At 45.9% G+C, this 19,005-nt stretch overlaps 1 protein-coding gene across 8 annotated transcripts in view; it reads right to left on the bottom strand.

Moving 5' to 3' along the window:
• CTNS (cystinosin, lysosomal cystine transporter) overlaps positions 1-19,005 on the bottom strand; it is a 418,668-nt gene that overhangs the window by 219,943 nt on the left and 179,720 nt on the right. The window lies entirely within an intron of this gene.

The following is a 19,005-nucleotide window of genomic DNA, read 5'->3' as shown; positions in this document are numbered from 1 at the left end:
GTGTGAACAGTAGGCAGACCATGCTGAGTGGAAGGAGGATTGGAAATAAAACGGAGTGGCCTGATCCTGATCGCTGCGAGGCACCGCCATCCAGTGTGGTAATCCCGGCATGGGTGATCCGGGGAAGCTTCCCTAGGGCCATGCAGCTCTGGGCTGTGGTCTGGCCCAGATCGAGCACGAAAGCGGAGAGAGCCTGACGCCGACTGGGGAGGACCACGCTCCCCACAACTGGATGCCGCAGTGAAAGGGCAGCCCGTGAGTGGCTGCCAGAAAATGAATGCTGGCTTTGAGCCTGCGGAGGGCCGTGAGGTTCTCTGGCTCGTGCCCAAAGTGAAAGATTGGTCTGTGCCGTCTGCTGCGGAGCGTGGTGCTGAGCCTTTAAAGGGGGTTCAGTGAGGACCTGGGACCGCCGGATTGAGGGAGAGGAAGCAGTCGAGCATCCCAGACTTTGGAGGCAGGTCAGCAGGGAGCCTGTGCCCCGGCTTGCTCTGGAACAAATCCACGAGGTCAGGAACTAGCTGGCACGAACCCCTGTACATGGAGGCCCGGTGGCTGGGAGGCCATTGCCCCACACCGCGTGGGGAGCGTTTGGAAGCGCATTCGTATAGAAGTCTTGGACTGCTTTTAAAAGTGCAGTGTGCAAAGACTGGTCAGTTCTGGTGGAATGTGGTGGATCCCCAGCTTTGGGTGTTGATCCTCTGGAGAGCGACTGAATGAATGGGCAGCCCACTGCAGCCTGGTGTTGTGGTTTGGCTAGTTGAGGTACTGTGGCACAGGGTGAAAGCTTTAGGGGACACATTTTGTGCCCCCCCCCCCCTCCCGAGTGGTTTAGGGCCTGCATCGGACCAAGTGACTGTGTACTTGCCACGTGAGGCCGGCGTCCACACCTGAGGGATCCTTGGCGCAGTGGAACACCAGCAGCCAAGCTTAGAGAAGGTATTGGTGCCCTACAGCAATTTCAGAGAGCGGAGGTAATAGAGAGAGGGCAAAGAGACCTCCACAGTCCGAGGCGGGAGGTAACACTCAAGCCCCATCCACAAAGGAGGACATTAAAGACATTATACAGGAGATACAGGCATTGCGAGGTGAATTACAGGACTCGGTCTCTGACCTAAGAGGCAGGGTAGAGGTCGTTGAGAATAAGTTTGAAGGTATTGAGAATAATCACCTCAGTGCAGATATTGTCGAAATGCAGTTTGGAGGGGAGGCTGTAGCATCTGGAGACTAGAGATGAGGATTACCAGATGAACATGGGTGACCTCGAAAATAGAGAAAGCAGGAACAATCTTCAAGTTTTTGGTCTCCAGGAACAGAAGGGGGAGTCAGAAAGCGACGTTGTGAAGACGATCAAGGCATTGTGGAATGCCCTGTTCACCGAAATAGGCGGAATGGAGGTGGATATTGAATGGGCTCACGGTGGAGGTATGGCCAAGGGAAGATACCCGAGATCCGTGGTTGTAAAGTTCTTGAGGTACACGCAGAAGGCTGCAGTCTTGGAGAAGGCAAAACATCTGCACTAGATACAGTATGACTCGGACAATACAAATTGATCAGGATCTGTCGAATTCCACTCTGGGGAGGTGCAAGGACTGCCGGCTTCTTACAACTTGGCTGTCAGATTGTGGTATACGTTACAGGTGGACATTCCTGTTCGCCCTGGTGTACGAGATCAAGGAAGGTGACTATCGCGTAACCAAAGGCTCAGAAGCGGAACAGGTTCCAGGGCATCTTTCGGGGACAGGGTGGAAGGGAGGGAGAATAGAGATGGGGCCTGGTTGAGGCGGCCGGACTGGCCGTAAATCAGGACACACTGAGGGGACTGGTTCAACGTAAAAGGGTCCCTAAGGGCCAAACTTTTCAGAGACTCAGTACTCCCTCGCCTGTGAAGTGAAGCAATGGGGGCAGATTTTTCGATGATTTAATGTTATAATCCCTCAAACAGTTTAATGTGATTGCGTTCACTCTGGTTGTTTGTTTAAAGGCATTGGTGGGGAGGGGTGTGGGGCATGTCTGTCCTTGGTGGCCCAGCTTTAAATGGGTGGCTCACCGATTGGGAGAGGTGTAGGGTGAGGAGGGGGGATGCGTGTTTGGGGATTTGGGGAGTGTAAGGAACTTATGGTGGCAACAGTAAAGACAGACACAAGTGATCACAGTTCAAGGGTGTTTATCGGACAATGAATGCAGGGTGGAAAAACGCCTAATCTAAACCTAAATTTAAGATGGGAGAAAGCATCGACCATCAAATGAAAATAAGGCAGTCCTAGTGGCGTTGTGTCAAATAAAGAGATCCTATACTGAGAAACCAATTGCCAAACCTTACAACTAATAGCAAAGCGTGTGGGATAGTTTTCAAGAAAAGAAAGAAGTGTTTGCAAATAATATGTCAGGATGCGGTAGCCTGGGTTTTCCCTTCCCCACGTTTTACGTACTGGGTAAGGTGGGTTCTTGAAGCACAATATTCTCTCGAGTTTTCCCAGCACGAGATGACAGTTCCGCTCCAGATCTCAGGGCCATCGATGGCCAAGTCTTGTTTCACTTGAAAGTCTCTTGTCTTAGTTGACCTGACGCATTCAAATAACAAAACAATTAAACAGTCTCTTTTCCATGGACTTGGGTGATGACTTTCACTTCAGGATTCCCCTCTTCTGGCCGTGAATCCGTAGAAAGTTCCTTAATTATATCAGGACCCCAGTTAGATATGTTCTCTCACTTTCGAGGGCCTGTCAGGTTCCAAAACAAAGTTCAAACAAAAATTCTGTCAACAAATGAAAGTTTGTTTTCCTTGTTTTACTTAGGTTAAGGATTCTTCACCTCTGGGTCCCCCTCTTCTGGGTGCGGACCCCTCTCTATTCTCAGCCTCCCTTCACCGGGCTCACTATGGCTTGTCTCCTTCACAAATCTCAATGTCTTTTTAAACAGTTCTCGTTGAAATCCCTCTTTCGGGTTCACATTTGTCAACATACTGTTTCTTGGGACCTTAGACTTCACCCCTCTTTACTGGCATGCCTCCAACAGGTTCACACTTGCCGCTTCATGATTCTCCTTTGCTTTCAATTCAGGCTTTAACTTTCACCAATCTTTGGGTGACAATTTTTCACCCTTGCATCCCTCTCTGCTGGGCTCTGACCCATTCGACTGTTAGCCTCCCTCCTCTGGGTACACTATGGCTCTCGATTAGAGTGATAGTTGCTCACCCCTGAGCCCCCTCTTCTGGGTGCTGACCCTTCTTTACTTTCACGGTTTTCTCGCTAGCGGATTCATTTCCGTGGCTTTCTTAACAGTTTGTAGATCAAAGACTTTCGACTGTAAAGGGATTTTGCTTGACCTCCTGTATGGCCACTTTAACTTATCTTGGCGGCTCTCCTACGGCCTTCTGGTATCTATAGTTTCATTTAGACGGAGATTGACCAGAGTCCCTCAAGTTAACACCCACATGGTGCCGGTTCCCTCTGCAGCCGGTCTCCCCTTAACAATATTGCAGTTCTTTGAACTTGGTTCAACCTGCCACTTTGCAACTTTCTTTCACCACAGTCTGGTTCTTATCGACTTCCCCTTCGGCTCACCGGCTGTGATGAACTGCTTGGCTTTCTTCGTTACTGGAGTCAAGGCCCATACCACGGTTGCAGGAATCTCCCTTGTTCCTGCTTATTGGCGTAGGCTTGCCCCGTGTACCTTTGACATCTACTGCATGACACTTGAGATATTGTTTGCGGTCTTATGCTCTCTCTCTCTCCCGAAGGGTCCGCGGGCCTGCAATGAAAAGGGCAAGGTTGTTTCTCTCCTCGCCACCCTCTCGATTCCTGCGCTTTTCTCCTTTTCTTGAACTGCCGTGCCTTGTTAGTGGTCTCGTCGTGCGTTCTTCCTTGCATGTCCTGTGCTGTTTTGGTCCACCTTTTATCCCTACGGGGAAAGGAAAGGGTTGTCAGGTGTGTGCAATTCTGGTCAATTGCCTGACTCTGCCTGACCTTCGGGTTGCGACATGTCAGGTAAACAGGTTGCATTTTATTCTGTTGTCTGTGGTCTGCAAAAGTGTTTGTGTCGGAAAAGGGGGCGGCGGTGCGGGTTGGAGTGTCAATATCCTACGGGATAGGATGGGGAAGAGGTGTTATAGGGAATTACAACCCTCACATCCGGAGGGTTGATGACCTTGGAAGGCAAAGATTGGTAGGGTTTGTAAAGTGATCAGACTGCTCTCATAAAATAAACAATGGGGATTGTGGGAGCGGTAGTGTTTTGTCTGAACAGATCGGGAGTGCGGGAAATAATCAGAGGGACGGGAAGAAAAATGACTGGGAGTATTCGGGTAGGACATAGGAAAACAGGGATTCTGAGAGAGGTAGTTTCCTGGTATTTCGGGGCTTAGGCTCCCAGTTGGTTTACCAGAGGTGTAGGGGCGATAAGATTTTATTAAGGGAGCATCGTTGGGTGGAAGGGATGTAGAAGTGGAATAACCAAGGAAAACCTCAGGGACTTCGTCCCCCTCGCCTTCCTCCTTGGTATAATACTGTATCTCACCTTGGATATTCCCCCTAGCATAACCCCGGTCTCCCTCACCCAGGTGATCTTCCCCCACTGGTCTACGCCAAAAACTGGATCCAACAGTCCTGGCCACCTGAATAAGGGGTTCCTGGGCTCTACCTGGGAGAATACCCTCAGGTTTCTCACAGGAGGTATGGGGAGAAGAGGGGTTATGCGGCTTGGGGAACAGATTTGCGGCATGTGTTCCAGTGAGGTTGTATGCTACAATCGGAGTAAAATTAGGTGGTTGGTAAGACGTCAGCGATAGGTAGAAATATGGGGGGGATGGGTGGATTGCCAGTTTGTGGGGACCCTGAATCTAAAGGGCTTAAATTCCCAGACAAAGCATTAGTTAGTGGTAAGGGAATTTAAGAGATCCATGTTGGATGTGATGATGCTGCGGGAAACAAGGATGTTGGAGGGTGAAGAGAGGCGCATCCACTCTGGGCTGATTGGAGGAACACATTAGGTGTCCGGGGAAGTGAAGAAAGGTGGGGTCGGGATTTTGTTGCACAAGAGGTTGAAGCTGGACAACATATGCGTGTGGAGGAAGGGGAGTGGGAGAGCTTTATTGGTTTCAGGCACAAAGAGTGGTGCCTGCTTGTCCTTTGCAACAATATATTGTCCCAATCAAGGGCAGAAAGCTTTTCTTGAGGAGACTGTGGCCCAACTGATCAGAGAAGTTAAAAGGACTCATCATACAGGGAGGGTACTTTAATATGTGGACGGACCCTAGGCCGGATTAGAGGACCATGGGTGCTGAGGAAGACCAGACGGCATGGGCTGGGAAAGGGTGTCTCTGATGGTCTGGACACACATGGATTTCATGATGTATGAAGACAGCCCCATCCTCACAATTTGGGGTATACATTCTTCTCTCCCCTCCATGGTACCTACATAGGTATAGACTATATTTGCCGGGGGAGGGACTAGAAGGGCAGAGGTGGAACATGTGACCTTGTTCCCATTAGCTGGTCTGACCATGATACATGGAGTTTTCCCTCATGGGCTTGCAGTGCCGGGACTCGTTATTGAAATGCAACGATTCACTGTGGAAAGATAGAAAGTTTTGTGAGGAGTATTAATGAATATTTTTATATTAATGATACAGGGAAGTGGATTATTGCATTGTCTGGGTAGCGGCCAATGCCACCCGGCGTGGATTGCTGATTAGGGAAGGTTCAAATAAGAAAAGGGAAAGAAATCTTCTTAAGAATAGACTGAGGGGTGACATGGATTCCCTGGAGCAGAAAATGCAGGTTTCTGTTGATGGCAGGGAGAGGTTTATACAGGAGGTGAGGGGTAAAAGAGAGGAATTGAAAACCCTTGAGATGGGTAACGTCGTGCAACAACTGCAAATCTTGAGACATAAGTAGTATGAAAAGGGGGACAGGGCAGATGGGCTCCGTCCGGCTTGTCTGCGGGGACAGAGAGCAGAAAGATGGGTTGATGGGATTGAAGGGGCGGATGGCTGAATAGATATGTCCTCGGAGGGATAGCAAAGTGATTTGCCAAGTTTTACAAAGGGCTATATCGCACTGAGATGCAGGCCGACCGGTTACAGATAGAGTAATATTGGGGGGATTAGCTCTCCCTGTGTTAAGTGATTATGAGGTATTAGTGATAAGTCTTCCTTGCAATTTGGAGGATGCAGGCCAGGAAAGCACCCGGGATGACGGATTTACAACTGGGTTTTATGTCTCTTGCAGGTTTTCTTTCCCTGATTCTAGTCAAATTGGTCAATCACATTTTAGAGACTGGGAAGGCTCCCAAGTCCTTTCATCTGGCCCATATATCTGTGATTCCTAGGGGTGGGAGGGAGCCTATGTCATGTGGATCATATCGACCCATATGCCTGCTTTAACGTGGATGCAAAGATTTTTACCAGTGTGTTGGCCTCTACACTTCAGAATATGATGCCTCGTCTGGTTCATGCAAGGGAGACAGGGGGTGGACAGCCTGCGGAAGACTCTGCATTTGATGGACATCACTCGAGGGAAGCCGAGTAATCCAACGCTCCCGGCTTTACATGCAGAGTGGGCCTTTGATGGGGTTAACTGGTACTTCCTGAATGCGATTTCGGAGAAATGGGTTTGGAAGGAATATTCTTCATTGTATTCGAGCATTTTATTTGGGCCCATCTGCTAATGTGGCAGTTAACGGACGATACTCCAGGGCTTATTTGTTGCATAGAGGGACCAGACAGGGGTGTCTGCTCTTGCCCGGTTTGCTTTAGGGACAGAGCTGTTGGCCGAGAGTCTCAGGAATACCCCTCAGGTGGAAAGGATTCAGGTTGGGTACTCCAGAGTGTAAGCTTGGGTTGTATGCCGATTATGTCCTACTCCACGTGCAAAATCTGCATATCTCGATCCCGGCAGCAATGTTGGCGATAAGTCAGTATGGAGATCTTTCTGGGTTCAAAATTAATGGGCCAAGTCAATTCTGTTCCCTTTTGATGTGGATAGAGCCAGGTATGTAGGGCAACTTGAACAGCTAGGGATAGAGGTGCGGTTGGAGATGCTTCTTTACATTGAGGTAGTCATCACCCACAGGCTGAGCAAAGCCAATAGTATGGTGATATGTCTAACTGGGAGAAGCTTACTATATCCTGGATAGGATGCCTCAATGTTTAAAAAATGAACTTCCGTCCTAGGATCCTGTACCTCTTCTAGATGCTTCCGACACTTATACCTGACGTATTACTGAGGGAAGATAAGGGGCATATGCTGCACTTTGTGGTAGGGGAAGAAACCTTAAGTGGCCTACGGCACTCTGGTGCTTCCCAAGGAGAGGGGGGCGGCCTGGCGTTCCCCGACCCCTTGCATACTACAAAGTGTTACAGTTATGGGAAGATAAGGGTAAGCAGTGGGTGTTTTTGGAAAACCTTCACTTGAGGCTGGCAACGGTGGGGGAGTGGTTGTGGGCCCCTGGGGGGAAACTACTGTGCAGGATTGGCAACATCCTGTCTTAGGTGTTATATGGCATATATGGTGCTCATGAGCGGCGATGCGGCCAATAACCTTGTGGCCATCACCTATGAGCCATCTGTGGGCAACAGGTATAAGAGAAGGGATCCCAGACTTAGCCAGGTAACAGGCTTGGTTCAAAGGGGGGGTGGCTAGGGTTGGTCAGTTGTGGCAGGATGGTAAATTCATTTTGAATCAGGAATTGGATTAAGCTTTGCATATAGGGAAACCGTCGATCTTCTCCTACTTACAGATGAAAGGGGTCTTTACTGCTGAAAAATGGAAACTGCATATACAGAGGGAACTTACGCAGACAGAACACATTTTAGATGCACATTTGGATATGAAAGGTTTAATCTCATGACTGTATATTGTCTTGATTGCAGCCTCAGTGGGTCAAACGGAGGGTCTCCGGGCCAGATGGGAGAGACCTGGGGAAGGAAAATGACGAGGGGCTGTGGCGGATGATGTGCCGTAGAGCTTTCAAGACTTCGATAACATGCAAGCACAAGCTCCACGGTATCAAGTTACTCCATCTTTGGCAATATGACCCCACCCGCCGTTCCAGAATGTTTGTTTGGGTTAGCCCGTACTGCTGGCACAGATGTGGAGAGGGTGCCACGACTGGCATATGTGGTGGGCATGTGATAATGTGCAGGTGTACTGGGCTGATGTGCTGGGTTGGATAAAGGAAATGGAAGGGATGTTATGTCCCTTGGATCCCATGCTAGTTTTATTTGGTCTTGAGGAGAGGGATGGAGAATACCGGGGTCTGCCACATACTGGCCACTTTTTATTGTTGGCAGCTAGAGCGTGCTTGGCTAGTCAGTGGAAGAAGGAGTGGCTGCCTTGCCATGGCGAATGGATGTCTAAAGCAAAGCACAGTGATTTGATGGAAAAGATCCCTCTAGCGCTCAACAGGGGGGGGGAGGCTGGGTGACCTGTCGTGGGAATGGGTTGGCTGGGGTTCCTCAATAAATACGTGAGGTTGTGATGAAGAATTCCTTTTGATCTATAGTCCTGTGGAGTTAAGAGCTAGCTGGGGGGGGGTGGTCTGACTACCCGCTGTAGCTCCCCATGCAGTTGAACGCTGCCTTAGGAGAGGGTCTGTAGCTGCAAGAACGTTTTCTTGCATTTTATCCACCTGCATTTTTTGGGTGGTGTTAATAAAGTTGCTACACAGTGAGAGGGGGTGGCTGGAGGGGGTGAATGAAGGAAAATGATGTCGTTTGTGTTATTCTTGACTGGATGTGGCTTCTTGCTTTTCCTTTTACTATGTTTAAATTGAATACAAAATTTAAATAAAAAAAAAAAGTAATTTGTTAAAAATAGTTTCATAAATCAAGAGACCACATTACATACCTCAAAAACGTATCGTCACTAAATCTTTAAATTAATGTTGATGCAAATAAAATATTATAAACTAAGTCATAAACATACATATACAATGTATTGGCAACAACAACCTTTAGAATAATAAGGGGAAAAGAGCCAAATAATGTAATTCATGTGCGCTCGTGAAATATAATTCATGTAATTTAAACTGAGCCAGCTACCATCGTATAGGTGGCATGTGCGACGAATCCAGTGAATGAGTCCTCTCCCTGTGGGACTAGGGAGGTGAGCCTACTAAGCTCAACACCCCGTAAGGGACAGGGGCAAACAGTATCCTGCTTGTGGTGAACCCCACCTTAGAAGACAGGGAATCCATAAATAATCCTCTACAGAAATGGTTGGTGTGGTATGTAACCCTTTACTGTTGCCATCCTTGCATGAAGCGCAGGACCAATGGCTTGCCTCATCTCGTTGCCAGGAGGAACATAAAGGCCCTCTGAGACAGACACAAGGGAGAACCTCATTGACCGAAGAGTGAGACACATGCCTGTGATGGAACGCAGAGGAGGGAACATCCCCCTTCGAGGCGCAGCCACAAAGCAACTCAATGCATGCAGAGCGCAGGAGCTAGAAAGCCAGTGGATGCTGTTGCATTCTACGAGGCCAAAAGCCAGAGAAGCTTGGGACCGGAGAGCAAAAAAAGACATGACCATACAGAAAGTGGTCGACCGTTACACGCTGGAACTAACGTCGAAGCCCTGTCAAGCTCCGACAGAAAGAACCGATGCAAGCAAGCCAATGAGGAAGACAAGAGGAAAACGGGAATCGCCGTTTACACGCCGACCAAGGAGACTGCCTCCCCCGAGCAACAAACAAAGTGCTCAGTGTATTCAGCTAACCAAGAGGAGGGCAGTGTTAGGGATCTGCCACATGAGCGTCGGATTCTACCCATTGCACCTCATTGTGGTTCCTTAACAAGCCGCTTTTCACACACAAACACTGTCCCGTTCCTCCAACGCTGGAGGTTGCCCTGGCAACATTGGAGACTCCTTCATTGCAGACGACGGTGCTTGTCTGTGTATGCGGTTGCCAAGGGGAACGGCCGTTCACGCGGTCACGTGACATGCTAGGACGTAGCACATCCCGCCTCTCTATCAGCGTAAATAGTGAGTAAACCCGGATGCAACTGCATCCGATTGAAGTTTCGTTTCCTGCTCTTGATACCTTGTTTCGCTACAGTTTTTGATTCCCCGTCATTGACCCTGGCTCTGCCTTTGGACTTGCCTCTCGTCTTATCCTTGCTACTGTTGATTCCAGATATTGACCCGGCCTGGCTCACGGACTTGCCTGCCTCATGTTTTGAACTCTATTGCCTGACAAAAGCTGACTTTCTGCTTTGTGCCTGAAACTGCACCTTCCTGCTTGTATTGCTGCCCGCACGTTGCTTATTACTCTTTGTTACACTGACTGCTTTGCGGCTCACTTTAGAGCCACTGCACAGACTAGAGACGCTCCGCTGATCATTGTGCACCAACCCGATCGCTAATGCATCCTCGTGCCTTCGGGAACCAGGTCCCACTAACACACCATTACCTTCCTATTCCGCTTTCGTTTCCTTGGCTGGATTTCTTGGACTTTCCTGCTCTCCTGCCCACCCAAGATACCGGTAAGGTTCCACCTTAACCCGGTTTTTACACCTAACTTTGTGCCCCATCACCGGTGCTTACTCCTATTGTTCGGTTTCTCTAGAAATCCCAGGCCAATCAGGAAACTCCTTGTTGACACCCATCTTCCCGAACTCCTTGCTGTCAATCACTACCCAGGAATTTCACTCCCAGATAAGAGGTTAGACATTCTAACCCCCGATTACGTAGACCTCATGTTTTCTGTTCATGCCCCTGACTGCTGTTCTTTTCGCATTACAGCTGGAATCAGTTGCGGTGTTCTCCACACTGCTCTTCCGATTAAGTAATCCTTCAATTAGTAATTCTTGATTAACAGAGGGGTGCATTGATAGGAAGGTCTCCCTCCCTAGACCTACCGGTCTACTTTCCTGTATCCCGTAGTTGCCTTGGAGTGGAACAAGAGTCGGTTGGGACCCATGTCTGGTGAGTCACAACAGGCAGAGGGATCTGGCCATAGCCCAAGACAGGGCGAGAAACCATATACCCTGATAAGGGGGGGACCAACCAAATATCCCAAGTAGCGGTAAGAAACTGAATATACAAAGCAGTAAGATACCCGATTGCCCATGGCGGGCAAAGAACAAGATGTCCCAAGATGGGGTGAGACAAGATCTCATAGAGCAGGGTGTAAGGCAAGATAGCCCAAGGCAGGCTGAGAGGCATAGGCGATCCCAAGATGGGGTGTGAGTAACCTAACACTAAGGCAGGTGTGAGAAGCAGTACCCAAAAGGCAATGTGTTTGCCTCAAAGATGGAAAGATGGAAGAGACACCTCAAGGCGGGGTGAGCAACACTATATATAGCTGCCTATGGACACATATTCCTACAGACTTTGCGCTTCTAAACACCTTTTTAACCATGAGCTACACAATTTCTGATATGCAACCCCCATCCTTCTGCAACTCCAACAAGGCAGGGAATATTGTGGACAGAACATGTCTGTGTAGCAGTTTTGAGAGCTACGGAGGCATGGTACAGGGGTCAGAGCACTGGTTCCCCAGTATTGTACCTTTCTAGGTGTGATCATTCAGCATCTGCGAACAGCAGTTTCTTAACCTACAACTCCCATATTTCCTTGCTCGTTAAGCAACTGCCTGGGATTATGTTCAACCAACATTACCTTTTTTGATTTCCCAAAGGTCTGACACCCCCCTGGTACTCATGCTTGCAGGCAGAGATATGCAGTGCCATTTGCTTTTTTATTTGCAGATATGTATTCCACAGGCATTATGTTATACATAAATAAGTACATGAAAAAAGGAATCTTTATTAATTGGCTATCTTCCACTTGATAGTGTTGTCTAGTGGCAATGCCTCTTTAAGGGTGAGGTCTTAAATCTCACCCTATGCAGATCCAAACCTCAAACGATAAAATTGACAGCTTTCCCTTAAGAGAAAATGTTTATTTTCACTGGACACTGTTAGCAAGTGTTTTGTTGCAGTTGCAGCTCTATGTGGCAGTTCGAGGAACCATTTCAGAAGGATTGCAGGATGCACAGTCAACTCTACTGTCCGCTGACAAAATGTTGCCGGCTTACTGAATGCTGAAAATGCATTGTGGGAAAACAAGGTTACCCAAAGCACTGTTCCCTGCCAAGAGATCGTCATGCCAGGGATACAATTATGAATTCATAGGGAATATGCAAAGAAAAACTGGTCAGGAAGCTTATTCAGTGCGTTTCGAGCTTCTAATTCCCACAACGAATACACCGAAGTCTCCAACTCAGCAAATTTGACACCAGGGACTGTCAGAGGAGGAAAACTACCATTCAACTTGAGGACAGCTATGACAGTATGAATGCCCTTCATAAGTACAAAAAGTCTTGGATAAACAAATTTGGAACGTTTGTTATTAAAAAAACATCCACCTATAAAGAAATGTAGATCCATTAAGGCTACTTGATTGGAAATGGAGATCATTCGATTAGATAAAAAATGTAGGGAATGGACATAAAAAATATCGCTCAATTGGGCCAGGCAAGAAATAATTCCCTCAGAAAGGTTCAATGGGATGATTCAAGTGAACTTTCTATGATCCGACGTAAAGCAATGGAAACATCGGAGCGTCCCTCTTAGGAATCCAGTCAAAGGAATTTCTACTTATAAAGCTATTAAAAAATGTATTTGGAACATTCATAACTCCTGCTTTGTGATGGATAAAAAGAAATATGAATCCGTGAAGTTGCATAATGCTATTTAAATGTATAATTATTGGCTGGGTTTCTCAATGATGCGAGTGTGAATTACTCGATGAAAAATGTGTGTTTTTCTTAAATCTCAGATTGTGAGAGTGCAGCAAAAGGAGTGCGTAGTCTGAATTTCTTTTGGCAGCCTGAGAGAAGTGAGAAATGGAAAGTTGCCAAGGGGACCAGATTCCGTGTTACACCAGATCAACTATAAATCAGCTGACCAGTGCGGAGCGCATTGCGGGAAGTGTGGCAGAAGGAGTGTGTAGTCTGCCGTAGTTTGCAGAAGTTTGTCGAAGTCTCCCTCGATTTCTGGAGAACTGCGCTCTTCAATTGCCTTAATTGCTTCTGCAGCGGCACCTCCCCGCTCCGACGCTTGATGTGGCAGTGGTGAATAATCTTTTGCCTGTTATGAACTGAATACTACTAGCCTTGAAGTTGACGCCACTGGGCTGAAGTATGTTAAAGATGTCAATAGACGTATATAGCCCTGACGTTGGGAGAGTATTGGGATTAAACCATATTGCAACTGTGTGGCCAAGTGAAATTTGCCTGGGAGTTCGAAGCTCAGCCACTTCTTTTTGTTGACTAGAACACAGCTTTGATAGGCCGTGGTAACTAAGTGTTTGGCACGAATTGCCATGATGGGGCGATCAGAATATTCATTAAGGAGTCCAATGACAACAACAAGCCTGAGAGAGACTATTTATTTATTTATTTAAATTTGTATAAAGCGCTACATGCCTGCTGACCTCAGAGGGCTCCAAAAACACCACTTACAAACATAACATACATAAATAACAAAAACACACAAAAAAGGAAGGAACCATCAGAAATCAAAGTTAATCATGGGCGTTCCCAGTAAACGGTCATTTCAAATTTTCAGATAGCAATTGAATATCAAACTTAAAGTCTTAGATTCGAAGAACCGATAGGCAGGTATTTACACAAGCTTAAAAAGTAGGGCAGATTGCTAACTCCACTCCCCACCAGTACACAATCCCTGTACTTCTAGGTACACCAATCATTGAGTTTTATTCTACGTAAGAACTTCAGGTCAGAGCTTTGGACTACCACACCATTTTTTCAGTATTAGAGGAGTGATGTCTCTTAGCAAATGTATACAGATGTCCCAACCATACATCAAAATCATAAGGACTATTGCATTTGTTTAACTTATTAATGATTATAGCCTTAGATTGCCTCCAAGATTCAGGAGTAATATTTCTCTAGGAGTCTAAAAGAGACTGTAAGGTGAAATCGTAGTTCCTTTTAGTTCCCTCTTTATCCAAAGGATATGTTACAATGGAAGTCAGCAAGATTCACAACTACTTTCTGGGTAGTTTTCAGATTTAGTAGCCCCAGTGGCAGTTGATGTATTTACTTGTTGTAACAGATCCTTATTTATTTTAAGCATGTCAGTAGCCTTATCAGGAATACTACTGATATTAAAAGGCATTTCAGTTCTCTTGCCGTGGATTCTCTGCCTCCTATGAGAGCTTAATGCCAAAACTTCAGAGAGACGATCCCCATTGGAGCTTGGCGACACAACCACAAGACTGGGAATAGTGGTATCATACTTTAGCGACCTTGGAGTGTGAATGGCATTAGTTTAGGGGGTTGAGAGCTTTTTTAACATGGGAGTGCTAGGTACAGACATTTGCATACAGAAAACACAACTGCTGTAGGAATGCACAGGCAAGGTGTACCTGCAGACCAATTTTACCACCATTCGAAACCTTGGCCCCCTCGGGACCAAGCTACAGTACATGACCTCACCAACTCGCCGCCAAGAGACTGCGTACCCGTTCTACGGCAGGACGTTGCAACTTCACCCGCCAGAGCCAAGGTTTTTCCGTCAGCAGGCGTCAGAACGGAACAACACGAATAGTGATTAGAGGAAGGGAGCCACCCAAAAAAAAGGACACGTCAAGCCGCACTGCAACAGCCGTTACAGCCGCTTCTGACGCATAGACCACACTGCGAACTGTGAACTTGTAGTTGGCAGCACAGACAGTCTAATGAGCCCTCTCATAACTGGCAAACTTGCTATGGGGGTGGGTGGGAGGTCTCAGAGGACAGGATGATCTCAACCTTACGATTAAATTTGGGTTTAAACCTGGGAGAATCCGCCTCAGATTTGACATCATTAACTGACTAAACTGCTCAGATACCATTGCATCTCAGAAAACTCATAAGGTCCATTGTGCACAACAAGGCCTTATGTCGCTTAACCCTTTTTCTGGTCATAAAATCAGATTTCTTTCCTAGGTCAGGTACAAGCACAGAAATAATACCTCCAACACACTCTTGTGCTGTTGTTACGACGGATCATTCTCATGTTAACGACCAGAGCATGGTGAATTTGGCAGTCTATTTTGGACTTTGAATGGTCTAAGGACATAATTTCTGTTCAAGCAGATTCTGTCCTTTATCAGGAAGAACTAGGTTCCAGTTGACTGCAGTCCAATCTTGGAACACCAACTGCTTTAACTGACTTAATGTCTAATACTAAGAAAGTGCTTTTGGGCTCTTCCATCAGTGGCGCCGAGGCCCCACTGCATCACACTCTACAGGACACGGATGAGAGAATAAAGCTGTCCTCACCTATTTTTGCTTTAAATTCTGTTCTTTGTACGTTTGCCTCTATGTACAATAATATTAGAGATGAAGTAAGAGCCCACACGCTCATGTTGAGTAAGATTAATATTAAAGTTTAAAATAGTTAATGTTAATAATCACATCAACGTACGCCAGGGGTCTCCACTGCCTGACCTAGTTGTGCTTTGTGCTGGTTTGTCTATTCCTGACTCGGCCTCTTGCGAAAATGGGTTATTATTTCCTGCTAAACCAGATTTACAACAGGCCGCCGTGCTTTCAGTCTCTCACATAGCTGAATCTATGGTTGTTACAGTTAAGGCTATCAAACTGTTTACAGGGACTGAGTGCTTGACTAGCAATATGGAAGTCGAGTCTGTAAATGTTGGAGCTGATAGTGCTCCACAAAAGTTTAAAAAAGAAAAAGTAAAAATAAAAAAAGCCATGGGAAGGCAAGTTCTGAAATCTAAAAATTTGAAATCTGAATTCAAAATCATGTATAGGATTTTTATCAAGGAAGTTCCTACGGAATCTTACGATTCAGGAGCCCATTTCCCATCAGCCGGACTTACCACTGGCCAGGGAGAACATAACTTTGCTTCCCCTGCCACCACCTGAAAGTCATATCCTAGCTACTAATAGTGGTACTATCAATGGTGCATCAGTGTCAAGTGACCAGAAATATATTAGAATGGTAATTGATAGATGTACCTCAAATATGGCTTTGTAAACAGACCTCATTATTTTAGCTGAGGAGACAGTCAAAAAAAAAAAAAAAGAGTGCCTGTACAGACACCAAAAACCTGATAATTGCAAATGCATATAGGGACCAACTGATCAGAATTATTGTGTTCCAGGTGTCGGGAAAGTGGGTGATCAGCATATTAGCAACTTAAGCTTAGCCTCTGATGCTGTAAAATGCGTTGCAGCTTATTGTAGCAGACAAAAAAGGGACTTACCCATAATATCGTTCGTTATTTCCCCTTATCCCGGTCGCACTCTTTTAGAAAAATTGGCGGCGGAGGGGAACAACCACCCCATTGCTGGAGGAAGGGCTGTTTTGCCTCCCCAATGTGGATGAAATGCATGCCAAAAATGATATGGGAACAAGGGGCTTAGACAAGAACGACATTGGGGCACCTGTGTATAGTATAAGCACAAATAAGGAGTTATGGAAGCCAATAAATGTGGAGTTTATATCTACACTCAAGGGTACTCAGCTCTATAAGCTCCAGCTTGCTAGCTTGTTCTGTGAAGAATAGATCTGTGTTGACAATGTTTGCCAAAGTAGCAAAACTAAAACAGATTTCATCCCGGGACATACTCTTCACTGCACTTGCACGTCCAAATACCACAAGGCTTAGTAGGACCACGACTGTATATATTTAATGTTTTTGACAATGTTTTTTCTATGCCCTGTTCCCTTCCCATTTAGCCTTTGTGGCGCTTTCAAACGCAATTCTGTTGTATAAGCGCCTAACAAATGCTGTCGAGTTCTGTAATCCTTCAAGAACTGATGTATGCACTTTGTTGAACTGAGACAGCTGGACTTTGAGTTGAATTAATTTATTGCTAATGGGGGCACTTCTAACAGATTGCATAATATATTTGAAGATAAGGAATATTGGTCTCTGTGAATAACAATGCCGGGGCCTTCAGACGTGTTGAATTCTGACAACATACAGTGTGCAAGTAAAACACTGATGAAGACTGGACTTCGTTGGCATGGGCTATTCAGGGTCCAATAAATTTGCAAGGTACATCAAGGAACCTTTAGTAGCCCCTCCAGTGCCAGTGTTATTTCTTGGAATACAAGAGGCCATATTCACTTATTAATAAATAAGGAGGCTGTGGACTTGCTCAAACTGAATAACTGGATTTTATTATAGGAGGCCTGGCTGATTGAATGGCAAACCTTAGAGGGATATCTTGTATTAGTTAAATCCGCCGACAAAGGTGTTTGTGGTCGCCCATCGGGAGGCCTGTTGATTGCCATTAAACATTGTCAAGAATTGATGGCTAATCAAATTTTCTCCACACTGTCGGGGTTCCTAATAGTTGAACTAGTCATTAGCAGGGATGGGATGCCTACTCAAGTTCTCGTGATAAACATCTATTGGAATGAAGGTGTTTGTGAGCAGGATATATTGCTTGTTAACCTGGTGGAGATTGTAAATGACTGGAAATCTGTTCATACAGAGGGATTAGTTCTCTTGGCGGGGGACCTAAACTCGTATTGCCTTTTAATTGAGATCGATGACGAATATACGCAACAAGTATCCCAAAATTCGGTCAAACATGTAAAGAGCAAAGAGGTTCAAGATGGTCCAGCACAATGTATTCACTGCGTCTACAAATGACAAACAGGGCTATTTCTGGGGATATCCCGAGCCAGCCCACATGGCATAGTGTAACATCTGAATCAGACTATCTTTTTATAGACCCCCCTTTGTTTGAACATTGTAGAAAAAATGAGTGTTAAGTCAACCGGGTGGAGTGATCATCACATGTTGAGCCTAGATTTTGACTTTCAGATAGACAAAGTGGACTTGGATGCTCCTGCAGGTCTTTCATTGAATAGCAGTAAAAAATCGTATAAAATGGAATGATGGCTCTATTGAAAGTATGAACTGTAAAATGCATGCAATTATGGCGGACACTCTGTATGAATGGAATATTTTCTCCCTCAGTTTAATGAATTTTGAGCAGTCAATATGTGATATTATATCCTCAGTATATTCGAGTAAGTCAGGTCGACAATTGGTCGACAATTTGTCAAAAAAAGGGTGACCACGGGGCATGCTTCAACCATTGATGAAAGGGCACTCAATATTGTCCTGAAGAAAAAGGTGAGGTCAACATATAAAAGCAAATGCACATGTATGCTCAGGTCCTGGAGCGGGAAGCATAAAATAGGCTAATGACATTAAAGAATACAGATTTGTGGGCCTATTGGGAAATAATAAATAAAACCAATAATGGGCTGGCAGTTAGTCAGATTAACTCAGTCTTGAGGTAGATTAAGTGAATCATTTTTCGATCCTTCATGCTTATGACAAAATTCAGTGGAGTTTTCTCTGGAAAGCATAGGGGATGGCTTAAATAACTGGCGAATGGAAATTGTTCAGAGTCTAGTAATGGACGTTATTTGGAATGCCAGTGATTCTAGGGCGCCAAGCGCTCGTGGTCTCTCTAACAAACTGTTTAAAAGAGACCCGGTTGTGGTCCTCAGTCTTGACTATTCCGTTTAAAGAAATTGTCCAGGGAGCGCGCCTTCCAGAGACCTGGCATAATGTATATGTCATAACCATTTATATGAGGGGTGCGAGGACCGACCCCAAGAACTACCGCCCTATTACCATCTTGGACGTGGATGGCAAAGTCTTTACATCCCTCTTATTAACACATCTGGAAAGGTGGGCTATCGAAGCTGGTAGGTTAAAAAAAATGACAGACCTTCTTTAGAACATCACAAAGTACTACAATCAATGGGACGATAATAAGGTGTCTTCAGGACCTAGCCTGTTCTGGTAAATAGGACGGTCTTCGCAGCCTCAATAGATTTGTCTGCTGCATTTGACAGAGTGTACCAGCATTTTCTTGGGTCCAAATTATCTTGATGAAAAATATCAGGCGGCCCGTTTAGGCTACATGATAATAGCTTTATATAGGTCAGATTGGATCAGTCTGGACAACTCTCAAGGAAGATCGAAATTCA

The sequence above is a fragment of the Ambystoma mexicanum genome, chromosome 9 (genome assembly GCF_040938575.1).
Source record: "Ambystoma mexicanum isolate Mex_15411 chromosome 9, UKY_AmexF1_1, whole genome shotgun sequence".
In the NCBI taxonomy this organism is placed as follows: Eukaryota; Metazoa; Chordata; class Amphibia; order Caudata; family Ambystomatidae; genus Ambystoma; species Ambystoma mexicanum.
The sequence above is the reverse complement of the archived record's forward strand: the minus strand, read 5'-3'. Positions and strand labels throughout refer to the sequence as shown.